We start from the raw sequence: 18,821 nt of genomic DNA, 5'->3' as shown, positions 1-18,821 counted from the left end.
ATTTCCATTTTATTTCCACAGTTGCAAACAGTCAACGTGGGTCAGGATGAGTTGGGCAGGGCTTTACTCGTAAAGATGTTTAACGATAACCGAAAAGTGCAGAGACTGTGTACAGTCTATTTGCGCGCTGTGAGTTACTGTGTCCAAAGATTTATACACATCTTAGAACTTTAATACTTGGACTTATTGTGCTAAATCTCGAGAGCATTTTAAAAACTTTAAGTTAGGCGAATTTCTAAGCTGAAATAGTGACAGTCGAATTTTCATTGCCCTTGGAAGTCGTCACATAGGCAAACTGCAACTGCGACGTGGTGATCATTTTGACGGTTTTGTAATATCGATCAGCAATCAAGAAGGTGTTAACATCAGTAGAAAGTTTCATGTCAACAAAGCAAATCATAAGCATTTCATAACAATGCAGTTATTTATCCTGTGACGTTCACACTGCTAACAGTAACGAAAACTAGTCCTTCCTAGCAGTAAGAGCTGGCCGAAGTGGCCGTGCGGTTAAAGGCGCTGCAGTCTGGAACCGCAAGACCGCTACGGTCGCAGGTTCGAATCCTGCCTCGGGCATGGATGTTTGTGATGTCCTTAGGTTAGTTAGGTTTAACTAGTTCTAAGTTCTAGGGGACTAATGACCTCAGCAGTTGACTCCCACAGTGCTCAGAGCGATTTGAACCATTTGACCCTAGCAGTAAGACGTAATTGCGTTGCGAATCACACTGCAGTGTCAACTTGTTGGATGAGAATCAGTCAACACAATTATGATCGTTGGTCTAAGGGAAGTCGAGTGTCAAAACCTTCATATCGTATCGTGTTGCCGCCAAGTTCGTCCCATGGCTCATGAGTCATGACCAGAAATATCTTCGCCTCGTAGTCTTTGGATCGTGCAAATGAGAACGAGACATTCCTTACGAGAATCATAACAGGTGATGAGACATGGGTGTTCGGGTATGATGTTGAGACCAAGGTTAGAGCTTCACAATGGGTCGGAAAGGATTCTCCAAGACCAAAAAAAGCTTGGTTGATTAGTTCGTCATGAATTCGTGACACAGGAACAAAACGTTAATAGGTGGTACTATCGGGACGTATTGCGACGCCTGCGAGAAAATGTGAGAAGAAAACGGCCTGAAATGTGGCGAGGATATTCATCGCTCTTGTATCACGATAGCGCACTCGCACATTCATCACTGTTGGTGCGTGACTATTGAAACGTCTCTGTGAAGTCGTTTCATAAGACGCTTGTCGAATTCGGTACAACTTATTCACTTACTACCTGATTTTAGCTCAATTCAACAACTCTTCCAGAAAGACAGCACTCAAATAAGGCCTACTGAATATTATATGTGTGTTTTAATGTGGGGTTTCGGTTTTGTTTTGTGGGAGACGCTGAGTTGGTCATCGTCTGCTGGGAGCAGACGATGCTGCTTTTCGTTCGAAGGAGAGCACAGGATGACCAACTTAGGTTTCCAATACCTGAACAGAGGTGTCTACCATCTTAGTCGAAGGCTGTTTTCGTGTGTGAGGTTGGTGACGGAGGGCTACCCCTCTGGTAGCTTCCGCTGCACGGGGAGCTAGGTAACCTCGAAAGAGAAAGCGGCACTCTTCGGTGAACGCTTGGTGAGTACGGATCGTAGCTCTTAAGGGGGGTTTCAGGTGATAGGAAGCAGGTTGACTTAGGACTTCGTTATGTTTAACTGTTGAAATACTTAAGAACTCGAGCTTAACTGAAGCGTGTGGACTGAGTTATTTTTCCGAATGTGCCATAATTACATTGCTTTAAATAGGCGATTTTTGGGTGTTTGAGTTAAAAGTGTGGAAGTTAAATTGTTCATTTTGAACAACGGTGAGGTAGAATGTCAAACGGTAAACCTTATAAGGAAAAGCTGGTTAGGATCACTTCAGCCATACGTGAGTGTAATACTGTGTCGACGCGAGTATGATTTTTAATCTTGTATTTTGTGAAAGTTGCTTTTGTATTTGTGTGTCGATTTTGTGTCACGTGTCTGGTAATCACTGACCCTTCTGGTCCACCACGGCACCACAATAGGCTTTATTTTAACAGTTGGCTTGCTTAATGAGCTGTAATTTCTGCAAGAATATCTGTTCTTTCGTACGCTTTCTACAAAGCAGCACAACAGTTTGATTCGGATTGCACCACGTGCTCTAGTTCGGCCGTTTGCAAGCAGCAGACGTAGTTAGTATATTGAATAATTATCGCACACCCTCGTGCATTGGTTAAACCACTGTCCAGAATAGTGTACGCGTAGAATCGTAATCGGAATCTCACTGAGATGTTTTTATGGTATGAATGCAAAAGAGATGATAGTATCACTGTCTCCCACCCCCGTTTTCTGTGGTTCTTCTTGCTGTAGTTAAATTTTGGTCTGTTATATAGTCACGTAATTCTTAAATATTTCTAGTCAGCCACCAGTTATGTGTAGTTAGGACGTGCAACCAAATACTTAGATACAATAAATAATCTACGTGAAAGATAAATTCTGTGGTGTTGATGTTACCCCCTTACTCCGATTTCCAATCCTGAATTAATCAAGTTGCTTCATGTACGAGGCCGTGGTGGCCGAGAGGTTCTAGGCGCTTCAGTCCGAAACCGCGCTACTGCTACGGTCGCAGGTTCGAATCCTGAATCAGGCATGGATGTGTGTGATGTCCTTAGGTTAGTTAGGTTTAAGTAGTTGTAAGTTCTAGGGGACTGATGACCTCAGATGTTAAGTCCCATAGTGGTCAGAGCCTTCATGCACGACATGGAGTGCTATTTATTTGGCTACTTAAAAAAATTTACGTACATGTAATTAAATTATTAAAGTAATTAAACTAATGATTTTCCAGCTCCGTTTTTTCTAAATGGTTAGGAAGGGCTTGGACGTGGCGACCGTGAATTTCTGAATTTTTATCATTATTTGTGTGAGAAAAACAGCTAGAAATGCGAGATAACGTATATGGCTCGATGAGATACGTCGTAAAGATAGTAATACGTTACACTATTTCAGAAAAAACGGAATCACTGTGCTACCGCATCCTCCGTTCTCTGCAGACCTGGCCTCTGCGGACTTTTTTTATACACTCCTGGAAATGGAAAAAAGAACACATTGACACCGGTGTGTCAGACCCACCATACTTGCTCCGGACACTGCGAGAGGGCTGTACAAGCAATGATCACACGCACGGCACAGCGGACACACCAGGAACCGCGGTGTTGGCCGTCGAATGGCGCTAGCTGCGCAGCATTTGTGCACCGCCGCCGTCAGTGTCAGCCAGTTTGCCGTGGCATACGGAGCTCCATCGCAGTCTTTAACACTGGTAGCATGCCGCGACAGCGTGGACGTGAACCGTATGTGCAGTTGACGGACTTTGAGCGAGGGCGTATAGTGGGCATGCGGGAGGCCGGGTGGACGTACCGCCGAATTGCTCAACACGTGGGGCGTGAGATCTCCACAGTACATCGATGTTGTCGCCAGTGGTCGGCGGAAGGTGCACGTGCCCGTCGACCTGGGACTGGACCGCAGCGACGCACGGATGCACGCCAAGACTGTAGGATCCTACGCAGTGCCGTAGGGGACCGCACCGCCACTTCCCAGCAAATTAGGGACACTGTTGCTCCTGGGGTATCGGCGAGGACCATTCGCAACCGTCTCCATGAAGCTGGGCTACGGTCCCGCACACCGTTAGGCTGTCTTCCGCTCACGCCCCAACATCGTGCAGCCCGCCTCCAGTGGTGTCGCGACAGGCGTGAATGGAGGGACGAATGGAGACGTGTCGTCTTCAGCGATGAGAGTCGCTTCTGCCTTGGTGCCAATGATGGTCGTATGCGTGTTTGGCGCCGTGCAGGTGAGCGCCACAATCAGGACTGCATACGACCGAGGCACACAGGGCCAACACCCGGCATCATGGTGTGGGGAGCGATCTCCTACACTGGCCGTACACCACTGGTGATCGTCGAGGGGACACTGAATAGTGCACGGTACATCCAAACCGTCATCGAACCCATCGTTCTACCATTCCTAGACCGGCAAGGGAACTTGCTGTTCCAACAGGACAATGCACGTCCGCATGTATCCCGTGCCACCCAACGTGCTCTAGAAGGTGTAAGTCAACTACCCTGGCCAGCAAGATCTCCGGATCTGTCCCCCATTGAGCATGTTTGGGACTGGATGAAGCGTCGTCTCACGCGGTCTGCACGTCCAGCACGAACGCTGGTCCAACTGAGGCGCCAGGTGGAAATGGCATGGCAAGCCATTCCACAGGACTACATCCAGCATCTCTACGATCGTCTCCATGGGAGAATAGCAGCCTGCATTGCTGCGAAAGGTGGATATACACTGTACTAGTGCCGACATTGTGCATGCTCTGTTGCCTGTGTCTATGTGCCTGTGGTTCTGTCAGTGTGATCATGTGATGTATCTGACACCAGGAATGTGTCAATAAAGTTTCCCCTTCCTGGGACAATGAATTCACGGTGTTCTTATTTCAATTTCCAGGAGTGTATTTCCGAAGTTTGAAACCCTGTTGAAAGGACGAACGTTTGCAACGATAGAGGAGATAAAAGAAAATTCGCAGACGGTGCTTCGAACGATCCACCAAGGGGCGTAGTAAGACTGTTACTGGAAGTGCAAACGGCGTTGGGAGCGTTGTAATATTTCTGGCTTATTCAGCCATCATATTAGACTCCAGGAAGCTGTTCCCAGGGCAGTGGAGATGCAAGAAGCATGGAGATGACGCAATGTGGGATGAGGTACCGGTGACAGATGTTAGATTCGGTACCATTCCCGTGAGAGAGACCGCCTGCATGATGCTGCTGCTCTGTGATTGGCTGCTGTGTTCGGCGGTAGGGCGCCAAAACGTTGAACTTTCTTTGCTATTATTAATTAAACCTGTCATCCAAATTACTTCATTTTTTTTAAATAAACATCTGTCAACAGCCAGCTATCAATCAGTCATTTCAAAATTATTAAAATCGAAGTATTACTAAAACAAAAGACTGACGATATTACTGCCGATGCACTTCGGTGGTGTTCGGGTCACGCCTTGCTGGCTTGGCGCGCGAAGTGTCTCGGGCAGTCCGGCTCTCCAGTTCTGACCGTTCCAGTAGACAGATATGTTGTCTGTGGCGGGATGTCTTTCACGTTATTTTAGCCAGGTATAATGACAGTGGAAAGTTATGTTCAATACGTTGTGATCAAGAATAGTTTCTCGTGTCTATAACAATAAAAAAACGCGAGTGGCATCCCAAATGAGTTATAGTTTATTCGTAGCAGCAGTTCCTTGCGAAGTTGATTTCGGCCTCAAGAAAAAGAATCCACGACCAGCGTGCTGTTTTCTGCGCTGGAGACATCATCATCATGAAGACAGCAGGTCAGTGAAGTGTACAAGAACTTATGTAATCCACACAGGGCAGTGGAAACAACTAGGCACCTCACGTGTACTGCACGTCATCTGCAGTAATGTAGAGGAGGTAAAGAAGGATGAAAGTATCAACACTATCTCACTTTTATTCCTTTTTTTCTTGCCGTAGCGTGTATCAATTGTGGAGGAGAGTATTTCGAAGGGTATGATCCACAGTAAAAACAAGGTAAGCCCACAAAAATTTTGTGGACAAAGCTCCAGAATTTTTTTTAAGGGGCTCTGGAACGCCCTATACTTGCAATGTTAAAATAACGCTTATAAATTACATCTTTCCTCACAAAGTATTTGAGGTAGGAAGTTGAACTTTTTACAGATTATTTATTGGAATATGGGCTACAACTTAACACAGGGATTTTACAAAATTTTAGTTCAGTTATTAAAGATGATTTTTTTCAATTGTAATGAAAATTCACAACATTTTTTTGCAATTTTTTATTTATATATTCAAAAATATACAGTTTTTTGGAAAAAGGCTGTGTTAAATTATGCAGAAGGTACTGTGTAACATTTACTGAAAGTTTGAAACAAATATGTCTGGAAGATCCTTACAACACATGTAATTAGTATGAGGAAATAAAAGTTTTGGGAATCGAGCGACAAAGATTGGATTAACTTTTTCGTGCATTCCAGGTCCATAGGACGGATTATCTTGATCCTCTGCAAATTCCTCCTCCAGCTTCCTCTTGTTCCTCCTCCTGTTTACTTTTGCTTGTATTTCTAGACTCTTTACAGCCCTGTCTGCAGCCCGAAGGCGTTCCTTGTCTAAAGCAAGCATCGCTCGTTGTTGTGTTCGTAGATTTTGCTACCATTTTCTTCAGTTGCAGTTACTGCAACACTGTTCCAAAAGGTGGTCATGTATGAACACTTATCACATTTCAGTTGTATTTCACTAGCAAGTCCTACGTGCTGTATTATGGAGAGTTCCAGACCAACTTCACTACAATGAATACATCTTACACAGTTTGAAAAAATTCCTTTGAGAACCGACATATCAAATATTTCATTCACATCCGATTCGCCCATAAGACATTCATAGTTTTCACTCATTGAACCAAGCTTCTTCTGTGAAGTATTTTCTTTCCCACTTTGACTGCTATGGGCAGGTGTACTTGAGAGGTTAGGTTCACTCACTTGGTTATCGTTTTTATTGTGTACAGTAATAACACATACCTTTGGCTTTCCAACATTTCTCCTTTTCTTAAAAGCCTTCAGAGGATTTCTAATAACCTTACTTTTACTCATTATTATACTTCAACAAAACAGAGACTGAAGAAACAGAATTAATTACGAATATTTTCGAGATAACGACAGAGTAAATAAACATGAAACAATCGACAATCACACCAGCGATATATATTGAACCATCACAGGTTAGCCACAACACATACTTTATCTCACATCACTAAAATGTACCTGATGAACACGGACGTTAATAATAACACCATTTGACAGCAGTTTAACAGCGCCACAGTGGGTCACGCCCATGTAGAACACATTTCAAAAAAAATTTAAAAATAGTTGTAATGTTCGGAATTGAATAAATTATATATCTATTAAAAGGTAATAGTCTGCAGATTCAGAAAACGCAAAAAAGTAAAAATTGAATTTTTCATGATTTTGAGCCTTTCCTCAGCCCCTTAACAGACCTCTTATTTCAGCCTCTGAGCACATAGTGATTCACACAGAAGAGCTGTAGATACCGAGGAATAAGGCGTGCAACTCTCCGAGCCAGCTCTCTCGCAAGCTGACTTTTCAGGCACGCGCTGACCGTCACTCTGGTATGCCATCCCGTCCCCAATATCTGCAAAAGCAAACCACCGCATTTTTGGGAGCGTCATGCTCGGTTACGGACGCTTTGCGCCTCCTTTGTCTCACAGCGCAGTCGCTTTGTTGCTGGTCTGCAGCCGTGGTCGGGCGCTGCTGGGAGGACGAAGCGGATCAGCTCGTCCCGCACAGGAGCGCCGGGTGAGCGAGCGTCCTGCCAGATAGCACGGGGTTATCTGGGGCCAGGTTGTGACGGCTACCGGCTGCCCGTCTCCACCACGTCCGCAGTTACCGGCCCAGGAACTGCCTCTAGCGTGCAACATGTCGGCACTGGTTCACTTCCGTCTAAAACTTCCACGCCTAGAGCATTTGACATAATTAGTGAAATTCGGTGGCAGGAGGAACAAGACTTCTGGTCAGGTGACTACAGGGTTATAAACACAAAATCAAATAGGGGTAATGCAGGAGTAGGTTTAATAATGAATAGGAAAATAGGAATGCGGGTAAGCTACTACAAACAGCATAGTGAACGCATTATTGTGGCCAAGATAGACACAAAGCCCACACCTACTACAGTAGTACAAGATTATATGCCAACTGGCTTTACAGATGACGAAGAAATTGAACAAATGTATGATGAAATAAAAGAAATTATTCAGATTGTGAAGGGAGACGAAAATTTAATAGTCATGGGTGACTGGAATTCGAGTGTAGGAAAAGGGAGAGAAGGAAACATAGTAGGTGAATATGGATTGGGGCTAAGAAATGAAAGAGGAAGCCACCTGGTAGAATTTTGCACAGAGCACAACATAATCATAACTAACACTTGGCTTAAGAATCATGAAAGAAGGTTGTATACATGGAAGAACCCTGGAGATACTAAAAGGTATCAGATAGATTATATAATGGTAAGACAGAGATTTAGGAACCAGGTATTAAATTGTAAGACATTTCCAGGGGCAAATGTGGACTCTGACCATAATCTATTGGTTATCACCTGTAGATTAAAACTGAAGACACTGCAAAAAGGTGGGAATTTAAGGAGATGGGACCTGGATAAACTGAAAGGACCAGAGGTTGTACAGAGTTTCAAGGAGAGCATAAGGGAACAATTGACAGGAATGGGGGAAAGAAATACAGTAGAAGAAGAATGGGTAGCTTTGAGGGATGAAGTAGCGAAGGCAGAAGAGGATCAAGTAGGTAAAAAGACGAGGGCTAGTACAAATCCTTGGGTAACAGAAGAAATATTGAATTTAATTGATGAAAGGAGAAAATATAAAAATGCAGTAAATGAAGCAGGCAAAAAGGAATACAAACGTCTCAAAAATGATATCGACAGGAAGTGCAAAATGGCTAAGCAGGGATGGCTAGAGGACAAATGTAAGGATGTAGAGGCCTATCTCACTAGTGGTAAGATAGATACTGCCTACAGGAAAATTAGATAGACCTTTGGAGATAAGAGAACGACTTGTATGAATATCAAGAGCTCAGATGGAAACCCAGTTCTAAGCAAAGAAGGGAAAGCAGAAAGTTGGAAGGAGTATATAGAGGGTCTATACAAGGGCAATGTACTTGAGGACAATATTATGGAAATGGAAGAGGATGTAGATGAAGATGAAATGGGAGATATGATACTGCGTGAAGAGTTTGACAGAGCACTGAAAGACCTGAGTCGAAACAAGGCCCCCGGAGTAGACAACATTCCATTAAAACTACTGACGGCCTTGGGAGAGCCAGTCCTGACAAAACTCTACCATCTGGTGAGCAAGATGTATGAAACAGGCGAAATACCCTCAGACTTCAAGAAGAACATAATAATTCCAATCCCAAAGAAAGCAGGTGTTGACAGATGTGAAAATTACCGAACTATCAGTTTAATAAGTCACAGCTGCAAAATACTAACACGAATTCTTTGCAGACGAATGGAAAAACTAGTAGAAGCCAACCTCGGGGAAGATCAGTTTGAATTCCGTAGAAACACTGGAACACGTGAGGCAATACTGAGCTTACGACTTATCTTAGAAGAAAGATTAAGGAAAGGCAAACCTACGTTTCTAGCATTTGTAGACTTAGAGAAAGCTTTTGACAATGTTGACTGGAATACTCTTTCAAATTCTAAAGGTGGCAGGGGTAAAATACAGGGAGCGAAAGGCTATTTACAATTTGTACAGAAACCAGATGGCAGTTATAAGAGTCGAGAGACATGAAAGGGAAGCAGTGGTCGGGAAGGGAGTAAGACAGGGTTGTAGCCTCTCCCCGATGTTGTTGAATCAGTATATTGAGCAAGCAGTAAAGGAAACAAAAGAAAAATTCGGAGTAGGTATTAAAATTCATGGAGAAGAAATAAAAACTTTGAGGTTCGCCGATGACATTGTAATTCTGTCAGAGACAGCAAAGGACTTGAAAGAGCAGTTGAATGGAATGGACAGTGTCTTGAAAGGAGGATATAAGATGAACATCAACAAAAGCAAAACAAGGATAATGGAATGTAGTCTAATTAAGTCGGGTGATGCTGAGGGAATTAGATTAGGAAATGAGGCACTTAAAGTAGTAAAAGAGTTTTGCTATTTGGGGAGCAAAATAACTGATGATGGTCGAAGTAGAGAGGATATAAAATGTAGGCTGGCAATGGCAAGGAAAGCGTTTCTGAAGAAGAGAAATTTGTTAACATCCAGTATTGATTTCAGTGTTAGGAAGTCATTTCTGAAAGTATTCGTATGGAGTGTATGGAAGTGAAACATGGACGATAAATAGTTTGGACAAGAAGAGAATAGAAGCTTTCGAAATGTGGTGCTACAGAAGAATGCTGAATATTAGGTGGGTAGATCACATAACTAATGAGGATGTATTGAATAGGATTGGGGAGAAGAGAAGTTTGTGGCACAACTTGACCAGAAGAAGGGATCGGTTGGTAGGACATGTTCTGAGGCATCAAGGGATCACCAATTTAGTATTGGAGGGCAGCGTGGAGGGTAAAAATCGTAGAGGGAGACCAAGAGATGAATACACCAAGCAGATTCAGAAGGATGTAGGTTGCAGTAGGTACTGGGAGATGAAAAAGCTTGCACAGGATAGAGTAGCATGGAGAGCTGCATCAAACCAGTCTCAGGACTGAAGACCACAACAACAACATACGCGTTAAGGACGTTTAGTCCCCATTTCTGGCAGACAACGTCTGGCGTAAGACCAGCAACTGTGTCGAAAGCTCGAGAGGCTTAGAATTTATAGCCGCATTGTGAGCTACATAGCTAGTGCCACGTCACGTGATTCTGAACGCATACCATTGTCTCTCATCAGTTAACACTATCCTCGATTAAAAGTAGATCGTTACAACTACTCTTTTGGTGTAACGTTAGCAGCTACATTGCATTTTACGGAAGTACACATCAAAAAATGTTTTGCATCACTCAGGTTCCCAGAACTCCTGTTGACGTTGACTGTGGATATTGTATCACAGACACAGTCCCTTTGACTATTCAGAGATGTCACTAAACCTGCCTAGAGATGTAAAAAACAATGTATGAGCAACGCCTATTAGACGGAGGGGGTCCGACAGCCGATCAACTCCAATCATTCCACCAGGAAGGAGGTACACGGCTCGTGTTGTCTCTAGTTCAACCATGCCTGCACGGGCAATACCGCGGTTCGATCGCGTCCGCATTGTTAGTTTGTTTCAGGAAGGGAACTGTGAATGACGTGCCTCGCTCAGGCTGCCCAAGGTCTACTCCTGCAATCGATGACCGGAGGAACCCTGAAACCTACGGCATCATGTTGAATAATGCTTTTCGCGTAGCCACAGAACGTCGTGTTACGACTCCAATTGTGCGCAATAGGCTGCATCATGCGCAACTGCACTCCCGAGGTCCATCTTTGCTACCACGACACCATGCAGAGCGGTACAGATGGGCCCAACAACATGCCAAATTGACCGCTCAGGACTAGCATCACGTTCTCTTCACCGATGAGTGTCGCATACGCCTTCAACCAGACAATCGTCGGAGACGTGTTTCGAGGCAACCCGGTCAGGCTGAATGTCTTAGACACACTGTCCAGCGAGTGCAGCAAGGTGGAGGTTCCCTGTGGCATTATGTGGGGCCGACGTACGTCACTGGTGCTCATGGAAGGCGCCGTAACGGCTGTAGGATAGAATGCCGTCCTCCGACAGACAGTGCAACCGTACCGGCAGCATATTGCGGAGGCATCCGTCTTCATGGACGACAATTCGCGCCCCCATTATGCACGTCTCGTGAATGACTTCCTTCAGAACAACGACATCGCTCGACTAGAGTGGCCAGCATGTTCTCCAGACATGAACCCTATCGAACATGCCCGGGAGAGATTGGAAAGCGCTGTTTATGGACGATGTGACCCACTAATCACTTTGAGGGATCTGCGCAGAATGGCCGTTGAGGAGTCGGACAATCTAGACCAACAGTGCCTTGATGAACTTGTGGATAGTACGCGTCAATGCAAGAGGACGTGTTGCTGAGTATTACAGGTACCGGTTTGTACATCAATCTAGACCACCGTCTCTGAAGGTCTCCCTGTATGGTGGTACAACATGCAATGTGTGGTTTTTATGAGCAATAAAAAGGATGGAAATGATGTTTATGTTGATCTATATTCCAATTTTCTGTATAGCTTCCGGAACTCTAGGAACTGAGGTGATGCATTTTTTTTATGTGTGTACTTTTTCCTTTCCATTAAAATTATCACGTTGCTCATAAATATTGGCTCTTTCCGCAAGTGCATATGATATAGCGAGGCAGTGGAAATTGACGAACACTCAGATAATATTAACAGAAGCGAAGGGGCGATGAGATAAAATAAAATATCGTTACCGGCTTTTAACGAAGACGGTAAGTTTAAGAAATAAGTAGGCCTGCTTGCTGATGAGAATCAAGTCAACTGTGTGACAGAACCGTACACAGTTGGCAATGGTGGTAAACTCTGTACGCCTCATAATGCGTCTGTACAAGAGGGCTTATTTGAGCTTTCGATGCAGACGGCAGTTTTCTCTCTGAAGATGTTACCAGCACTTAGGGACGAAACTTTAGTAGATACTTTCATTCTTCGACTACGGCTTCTCACATAATACTACTCATGTAAGTGGTTACACAATTAACTTTAGTTTTATTTAGCTACATACGCTTCCAGTTTTTAATTAAACATTTGTCTAAAGAATAAAACTAATTGTCTTGAGGCAATGGTTTTCGATAGATTTAAAATTGTCTTTGATTGCCATTAGACTTTTTTTTTCTTCGCAGATGAGCCAGCCAAGGGCCATACGCCAATTTTAATTTCTTAATAGTTAATTTTTTCTTTGCTCCCGGTAGTCCCAGTTTTTTCACTCTCCTTTGTTGGGATAAGTCCTTATTCAACAATTTTTCCTTAAACACTTTCCTGTGAGTTATTTCTTCATCTTTTATAGTATTTTCTTTCTAAATAATTTTTTTTACTTTGGGAACCCAACTTGTATTTGACTTCCTATCCCAAAATATATGAAAATCTCTCTGATTAATCCTGCATTCGAGATATATGTGTAAAAACTACCAGTCTTTTCTTTCTCATTACATCTGATTTGTTTTCTATGTTTCGCTAAATTTCATCATTAATTCGTAATTTTATGGCTTTAATAGTTTTTCGTTGACGGAATACTTTTCTAACGATTAGCCTTTCTAGTATTTATAATTCATCTAAATCATAATTTAATTCTAGACAGTCGGTTGCGTATAAACATTACAGGTTCACTATTGTATTCTACTGTCTTATTTTTACACTTATCGAGAGGCAATTTTTAAATTGTAAGGTTCTTTAGTTTTACCATATGTGCTTCGCATTTTATTTATCTTTACCTCTATGGCGACTTTTCCAAACAATTTTATTGGATTATTTCTCCAAGACATTAAAATTTTTTAACCTTCCTTCGCCACAGGGCCAATATCTATTTTCAGAAATTTCGGTGTGTTAAAAATTTGCATTTTTCTGCAAATGTTCACAAGCCGGTACCGCTCGCTACTTCTTATGAAGAATTATATGTTCCGCAGCAGTCGTCAGATTTTGAGAAAGTACAGCAAAGTCATAACCAAATGTAAGACAGTTTATTCCATTATGTGACTGCAGGCTTTCCCGGCGTAAACTATTAATCTTCATTTCTCGAGTCTCTGGCGAAGTGCCAGAAGATGGGTAGTATGACACTTCCCGAAACGTCGCGAGATATCAACGCTACCACCCGGATGAAGACCCGAGAAATCTTCATCAATAGTTTATTCCATTATTTTTGTTTCCTCTTCCAAACGTTTTTGCTGATATCGTATATTCGTTCAATTTCTCTTTCCAGATTCTCACTGTTCTTTCTGCAACACAATTAAACAGAATTGGTGACAGCCTATCACCTTTCCGTACATCCGTGCTTATTTCGAATGGCTGATATATTCTTCCATAAATTACAGTTTAAAAACTATCTCTGTGTTTCACGAAATCGGTTTGCTAATTTACACTTTACACTAATTCTCGGATTATTTTATGTATAACATTTCTGCCAACAGAATGAAACACCTTTTTGAAATTTTCAAATGTTACTACAGTATCTTTTGAATTCAGTAACCTGTGGCGAACAGCTGACTTCAAATTAAATTTTTTCTTTTTTTTCGTAGCGTGCTCTGAATTTACTAAGAACACACTGTTATTCACCTTAATGACAGTTAGATATTTTATTTTATTGCAAAAATAATGGGAGGTATCTGTGCAACTAACATCTTCGCCGGCCACTGTGGCTGAGCGGTTCTAGGCGCTTCAGTCTGGAACCGCGCGACCGTTACGGTCGTAGGTTCGAATCCTGCCTCGGGCATGGATGTGTGTGATATCCGTAGGTTAGTTAGGTTTAAGTAGTTCTAAGTTCTAGGGGACTGATGACCTCAGATGTTCTCAGAGCCATTTGAACTACCTTCACTAATTAGTAACGTTGGCTATTTTTTCTTACATAGGGTCGGAGCTGTGGATATCTCCATCATGTATAAATTAAGATGGACTATTTATGAAGAATTTTTTTATTCCATTTACTTTTATTCATTCAGATATCCAGGGAATGTAACGGATATCCGGTTCTCGTTTATTTGTGACTGGTAATTATTCGTTCAGTATTTTATGTTATGTTCACAAAGATCTAGCAGATAGCGTCGGAAGTTCCAAGAGGCTTTTCGCGGATGATCTCTTTATATGTGGAGAAGATGCAATGACCATGAAAATAATGAAATGTGGTGTATTGCGCATACATATTGAGAAATATCTATTACTGTATGATTACGCAATTGCATTCGGCGTCACTAAAGATAGTAGGTATGAGTGCCTTTTCAAAACAATTTACTTTACAGTTAACGGCCAAGCCATTTTACTTAAAACCGACTTTGATAAAACATTTGATAACAAATGAAAATTTTCCAAGTAATGAAATTAAAAAACTTTACTTTACCGTTAATAGCCAAGCCATTTTACTTAAAACAGGTTTTGATAAAGCATTTAGTAAAAAAATTAAAACTTTCCAAGTAATGAAACAAAAAAAAACTACCAATTTGCATAAAATTTCGCTACCGGACATGTAGGGAGCCAACTTCTTTTAAACTTTGGCACAACAAGATATTAAATTACAAGAGCTCGCTAACAGGCGAAACTAGCATTTTCAAAGGATGCCAAGTAGATTAAAACAAAGTAAAGATACAGTCATTCACCTTTTACAATAACTAACAATTTTAAAGCCATGTAATTTTAAAAACCCACCAATGAAAGGCAAACCTAACCTTTTTAAACAGTGGCCAAAAAGCAATCAGAGTAAAATACAACCATTTAACATTTTACCATAACTAACAACTTCAATACCATGTCCTGCCACCAAAATGTCCTGGGATAGAAATAATTAACCGACCGGGTGTAAGGGCGGCCATAAGTGTCTCCCGAAGGATGCTCAGGCTAGAAGCGGACTAACAGACCCACAACGCCTCACATTCAGCAATCACATCGACCTCACGCGAGGCCAGGGGTGGAAGAGGAATCAAATCAGGAACCATAATCCCTGCCCAAAAATACACTTCCTCCCAGGCAGTACTAATAAGAAGCCAAAAGATCACTGTCTATAATTACAACGGCGACAGGGACAGGAAACCCGAACGCAGGAGGCCACAAGGCAGAAAAAAAAGTGATCTAAAACAATAATCACTGCCCAAAAATACACTTCCTCCCAGGCAGTACTAATAAAAAGCGGAAAAGATCACTATCTATAAACACACCGGCGACAGGCAGAGGAAACCCGCACGCAGGAGGCCACAAGGCAGAAAAGACGCTGGTTGCACAAACCAAAATTCTTCAGTTAACATCTAAACCTTTAACCAACTTAACTTGCAGTTTATCAGAGAAACAGCAGGTGAACTCCGATGCAGAGGTTCCTCACACCCGACCGTGTCCACGTCGCCAGCGTAACCAACTGGGCACAGTCACGCAGCCGCGCGCCCTGTCACCGGAGCCCTCGTCTTCTCTGCACCCACGGCGGCGAAAATACCACTCCTCAGGTTAGGCGAGCTACTGGTTCATCATTCCCGCCTCCAGACGGACAATTTAAAGACATCCGTTGCCGCTCCCACCAAGTAGTGACTCGGAACCACAGCCGTGGCCCCCGGGTGCTCACAGCAAGAGCTTACAGTCTTGTCCCCCTCAGCTCGTCCCACACGTCTCGCACCCCCAGGATAGACCTCGTGGCTTCTCGGAACAACAGCCAACTCTCCACTGCCACGCCACGCCGCGGTCTCATCGTACGATATTCCCTAATTCACGATTTTAAAAACCGACCAACTCGTCATCGCTAGGCAACCAACCTGCCATCCCCCCAAAGATCTTATTCCCTTACACAAGGCTAACAGGAAGCAATGACTCGCAGATCGATAAGGCCAAACATGCCGCCTGACGGGAATCTCAACAAAATAGTACGCAGCTTAACGATAAATATGAAAGAATCAATTAACGATGGAATGGCGGGACTCAGAACAATCTTTACAGCGCGATATATGTTGAGCGCCGACACACTGCTCAACGCTATAAGGTGAATCGCCGGGTATGGATCTAGATGTAGATGTACAGGGCTATTACAAATGATTGAAGCGATTTCATAAATTCACTGTAGCTCCATTCATTGACATATGGTCACGACACACTACAGATACGTAGAAAAACTCATAAAGTTTTGTTCGGCTGAAGCCGCACTTTAGGTTTCTGCCGCCAGAGCGCTCGAGAGCGCAGTGAGACAAAATGGCGACAGGAGCCGAGAAAGCGTATGTCGTGCTTGAAATGCACTCACATCAGTCAGTCATAACAGTGCAACGACACTTCTGGACGAAGTTCAACAAAGATCCACCAACTGCTAACTCCATTCGGCGATGGTATGCGCAGTTTAAAGCTTCTGGATGCGTCTGTAAGGGGAAATCAACGGGTCGGCCAGAGCGCTCGAGAGCGCAGTGAGACAAAATGGCGACAGGAGCCGAGAAAGCGTATGTCGTGCTTGAAATGCACTCACATCAGTCAGTCATAACAGTGCAACGACACTTCTGGACGAAGTTCAACAAAGATCCACCAACTGCTAACTCCATTCGGCGATGGTATGCGCAGTTTAAAGCTTCTGGATGCGTCTGTAAGGGGAAATCAACGGGTCGGCCAGAGCGCTCGAGAGCGCAGTGAGACAAAATGGCGACAGGAGCCGAGAAAGCGTATGTCGTGCTTGAAATGCACTCACATCAGTCAGTCATAACAGTGCAACGACACTTCTGGACGAAGTTCAACAAAGATCCACCAACTGCTAACTCCATTCGGCGATGGTATGCGCAGTTTAAAGCTTCTGGATGCGTCTGTAAGGGGAAATCAACGGGTCGGCCTGCAGTGAGCGAAGAAACGGTTGAACGCGTGCGGGCAAGTTTCTCGCGTAGCCCGCGGAAGTCGACGAATAAAGCAAGCAGAGAGCTAAACGTACCACAGGATGGTGCTCCACTGCACTTGCATCACGATGTTCGGCATTTCTTAAACAGGAGATTGGAAAACCGATGGATCGGTCGTGGTGGAGATCATGATCAGCAATTCATGTCATGGCCTCCACGCTCTCCCGACTTAAGCCCATGCAATTTCTTTCTGTGGGGTTATGTGAAAGATTCAGTGTTTAAACCTCTTCTACCAAGAAACGTGCCAGAACTGCGAGCTCGCATCGACGATGCTTTCGAACTCATTGATGGGGACATGCTGCGCCGAGTGTGGGAGGAACTTGATTATCGGCTTGATGTCTGCAGAATCACTAAAGGGACAAATATCGAACATTTGTGAATGCCTAAAAAAACTTTTTGAGTTTTTGTATGTGTGTGCAAAGCATTGTGAAAATATCTCAAATAATAAAGTTATTGTAGAGCTGTGAAATCGCTTCAATTATTTGTAATAACCCTGTATATTGCCAACGGCCTTGCCGCAGTGGTAACACCTGTTCCCGTGAGATCACCGAAGTTAAGCGCTGTCGGGTTCAGCTAGCACTTGCATGGGCGACCATCCGGTCTGCCGAGCGCTGTTGGCAAGTGGGCTGCACTCAGCCCTTGTGAGGCAAACCGAGGAGCGACTCGACTGAGAAGTAGCGGCTCCGGTCTCGTAAACTGACCTACGGCCCGGAGACCGGTGTGCTGACCACACGCCCCTCCATATCCGCATCCAGTGAAGCCTGTGGTCTGAGGATGACACGGCGGCCGGTCGGTACCACTGGGTCCACCAGGGCCTGAGGACGGAGTTTACGTAGATGTATATTTCGACAGCTTGTGTTACCGTCTTCTTCAGGCGAGACTTGCTGAATGAGCATCTTTGTAACGCCTTGAATCGTCTGTGACTCTTTTGACCTCGCACCCTGAATGTTGCTGCCCAGCCGCAAGTAGCTGAAGATGGAGTATTCTGTATTACTGGGGAGGTTGGAAGGGGGGACGGAGGGGGGTGGTGACTGCCATATACTGGGCACGAACTACGGTCCCTCAGCGACCCTGCCGCCCAGACAGGAGGTTTACATACAGTTATTTTCTGGTTTTTTTTTTCTTTTTTGAGGGGGGAGGAAGGTAGCGATAAGGTTGGCAAAAGAAATTATCGAATATGGGGAGAGGTTGCTATCAATGGTCGGGCTCTATGAATGGGCTGCCTCGCTTTCTCTTTGGATACTGACAAGTGGCGCATAGTAGCGCTAATTAAGTGTAGACCACGTTGCCAAATATTGGCCATCTTAGTGGTGAGCTGTTCTACGAACAGTTAGAAAAAGGTAAGATTGCCACTATTTCCTTGTAACTGGCTAGTGTTAACGACTGAAACGCCGTAATGATGTGGTAACACTGATTAAAATTTCTGCAACCGCCATTGGAAACTCCGAGCAGATCATGCCATTTTGACATATTCACAGTATAAAGCTACGTGCTGTGGACGGAGAATACGTATTGTGAAGAGATGCACTATGAGCTGCCTTGAATGAGCCACCTCGAATTTTGTCTAAAGGCCCCAAGTAGGCCAATATGAACAAAATTCAAGTAACGCTTTTCATTAGTAGTTTCCTAATAGTTTATGTTTCGATAATTAGTCAGCTG

This window comes from Schistocerca americana, chromosome 10, assembly GCF_021461395.2.
Source record: "Schistocerca americana isolate TAMUIC-IGC-003095 chromosome 10, iqSchAmer2.1, whole genome shotgun sequence".
Lineage (NCBI taxonomy): Eukaryota > Metazoa > Arthropoda > Insecta > Orthoptera > Acrididae > Schistocerca > Schistocerca americana.
Note: the sequence above shows the minus strand (reverse complement) of the source record.